The sequence below is a fragment of the Mus musculus genome, chromosome 18 (assembly GCF_000001635.26).
Source record: "Mus musculus strain C57BL/6J chromosome 18, GRCm38.p6 C57BL/6J".
Taxonomy (NCBI): Eukaryota; Metazoa; Chordata; class Mammalia; order Rodentia; family Muridae; genus Mus; species Mus musculus.
The window spans coordinates 55,784,046-55,787,465 of record NC_000084.6 but is presented as its reverse complement, the minus strand read 5'-3'; the positions used below and the strand labels follow the sequence as shown (position 1 = coordinate 55,787,465).

The 3,420-nt window shown below is 41.3% G+C and overlaps 1 annotated feature.

Annotated features, from left to right (window-relative positions):
- Positions 249 to 2,612: an enhancer, noted in NCBI's record as "VISTA enhancer mm1581". NCBI's record gives its function as "enhancer in: hindbrain (rhombencephalon)[4/5]" and the evidence as "EXISTENCE:transgenic organism evidence [ECO:0001131][PMID:17130149]".

Genomic DNA, 3,420 nt, shown 5'->3' with positions numbered 1-3,420 from the left:
ATTACATACCTTTGGGACATTTAAGATTCAAGCAATGACACAATTTTTTAAAAAGGTTATATCTAGTAGGCTATTCATTTCTAAATTTAAGCTCTACAATATATTTATGGCATATATTTACCATGTGCTTTACTGTATTGCAGCCATGAATTGTGACATTTTGTTTCCACTATAACGCTATCCGATACTATTTCCCACTTGGGAAAAAAAATGGTGAAGGACTGAAGCTCAGGCACATTGAATAATAGCCCACAGACTTCCACACCAACAGAAGCGTTAGAGTTTAAAGTAAAATTGAAGTTTAAAGCAAAATTCAAATAAATACCACTGTCTTTGGACTCACCAGAGCATTTGTTATTTTTGGCTATGGTCATTGGTGAGTTTCCCCAGTCCAGCTACAGACTGCCCCATGGAACAAGGTTCACATAGTCAAGTTGAAACCGCAGTTTAAATTCTTCCCTCTGTAACCTACACGAAACTTCCTAGACTATTTTCTTTCATTCTCTAAAGTTTAATTCCTCCACATCAAATTCAAGATCTATACATTCGTATAGACTCAAATGTTGTTTGATTCTAGAATCTTCCCTTTGGAACTTATCCATATTGCTATAGTAGCTACTTCTCTAAAATGCACAATTGTACTTTCTCTGCTTTAGAGCACTTGTGACATCTTTGTCTCTTTGGGTTTTAAGTTCTGACTCCTTGGAATGGTAGTGCATGTCTCAACCTCCCTTCCTAGCTTATGCTTTCCCCTTCTCTGGCTTAAGCAACAGAGTTTTCTAGTCACACTGAAAATATGCAGTAGCCTCTATATGTGCCATTGATTACTGAACTCTGGTCTGGGTCCTTCCGCTAGAGTGCCATTTTCCATGTGTGGTCACAGCCAGACACAAATTCCTACCTGATCCCTGAAAGCCACAGGCTTCTCCCACTTGGTTGTTATTTGATTCAAATCCATACTGCCAAACCTTTGTAAGCTTAGACTCTTATCTAATAGAATCCTGGGAGGAAGCAGGCAGAAGGGGCGGGAGCGGGGAGAGGGTAGGGGATGCCTGAATGAAACTCAGCCTTTCCCAGCTCCCAGTCAATTCTGAAAGCCCTTCCCACTAGAAAGGGTACTTGTGGTCCCTGTGGTTTCTATGTCTGTAGTGTCATTGTTCAGGTCAAGACAATAGATTAGAGAAAACGTGTATTATTGCTGAAAACAAATCCTAGAGCACGTATTGGCAGATGATATTTTAATTGGTTCAGCCTCTCAAGTGATTAAATAATCATGAAAGCCCTTCTGTTTAACAACTGCTTGAGGTGCTTTGTATTCGAGCCTCAAAGTGGAGCAGTTTCTAGCTGTTAAAGCCGTGATTGATTTTTCCATATCAAATACAATGTTACGGTCTATTGTTTCCATAGCACAGGCAGAGCATCTGTCTTCAAATTCAGTCTGTGATGCTGGGCTAGCCAGTAATGCTTTATATGACCACATACTTCCATTACAAGTATGAGTGGATTAATATTGATTTTTTTTCCTTCTCCTGTCTGAGACTGAAGGTTTGTCTTAACAGCAATCATTTACACAGCTGGGACACACGGATATGCTTACTCCTTCTTTCTCTCATGGCAAGGATTACAGCTTTGTCTGAACTTCAATTTTGGCTATTTTTAACTCACAAATAGGATGAAAAGGGTAACATACTTTTCAGCCCCGGTCATTTCTGCCAACACACATTTCCTATAACAGCTTGAAGTTATCTGAAAGCTTTGAACTTTTATAGTCTGCAAAACTTGAGGGAAACCACTACAAACTGGAAGAAGTGTGAAACGTCGCAAATTCAACAAAAACTAACTTCGTTGGACATCAAGGATTCTAAAGTGAGTGAGCGAGATGGACAGAGAGACCCAGGGTGACAAATCTTAAAACTTGGAAGCCTTAAGTCAAAACTGTCCAGGAGACTTTATGCTTTGCTCTGCCACAATTCCCCCAGTCTCTCTCCTCCACAGCTCCAAAGACATCTGCTCCCATCTCTGCAGTTTCTCAAGAAGATTGCCCTGCCTGGAATGCTCCCGTTCTCCTTTAGAGCCGAACTAAATTTAGCCACTCCTCAAAATCAAGATTAAACATGACCTTTTCTCAGGCCTTTTGCAAGTATTCCGGATCTTGGTGATTTTTTTCCCCTGTAGCAGTGTTAGAAAACTGTACTAGAAAATGTAACTTGTAATTATCTTACTCACTGTGTTCAGATAAATCGGCAAGAGTACAACTCGGGGTACAGGAGGCTGCAAGATCCAATAGACAAGGAAAGGTTAGAACATGGTGTCTTGTAAACCTTCCTTGTTTCTAATGGGTGCTACCATTTATAATTATACAGTGTTTCATCCAGCACTTATTATCAGGTAGCATAGTAGTTAATCATTGAAAATGGCAACCCAGAGTTCAGTTCCTCATCCCAATATTAGCAAAATTTTAAAAAGGACTGGTGTAGGGATTAAAAAGCTAAACCCTTTTCCGGACTCTACCACTATCAAATTATATAATTGGGAAGTTTCATAGCTGGAGAGAGTTAGTATTGGGGGATTAACAGTTGGCTCCGAATGCTATGGCTGTCCGTTTAAACCCAAAGAAATCCTATCTCTTTCACATTTTCAATCTAACATCCACAGGAGGTGTCAAAATTGAGTACCAAAACTCTACCTCCCATTTCCTAAATTCACCCAAAGTGACTCTTCTTGCTAGGGGAGACAGAGAGAAGGAACCCAAAGCAAACCATATATAACCTATCAAATAGGTATCACTGCAATGTAGGTTGTAAAAATGAAGAAATGTTACTTGTAGACTTAAAAAAGACAAATAAGCTGGATAATGCACTACTAATGATGGAGAATGTCTTTTTCTGTTCTGTTATGGTGCTGAGGGTTAGAAGTAGCATGGTATTTATGCTAACACTTCACACTGCACTGAACCCTAGCCCCAGCCCCAGCCCCAGCCCCAGCCCCAGCCCCAGTCCCAGCCCCAGCCCCAGCCCCAGCCCCAGCTCCAGCCCCAGCCCCAGCCCCAGCCCCAGCCCCAGCCCCAGCCCCAGCCCCAGCCCCAGCCCCAGCCCCAAGCCCCAATCTCTGCTTCTGGTTGGTTTTAAGACCATACCAAGGTCTTGCACATACCTGACACTGGTTTTCCTAGAAATTTGGGCTATGGAATAACTACATAAATCACAGATCTTGTTACTGTGGATGTCCTGGTCTAGAGAGGAGCCCAGTGAATATTTGTTGAATGGGTGAATACATCACACTTTTATATGTTTTGTTGTATAGCTTGTTCATACTAGTTCTGTTTCAACAACTCATGGACATGTGCTTAATAAAGCGAAGGCCTGATAGTACTTCATTTCCAGGAGATACCTCCACACATTCAACTTGATCTTCTTGACT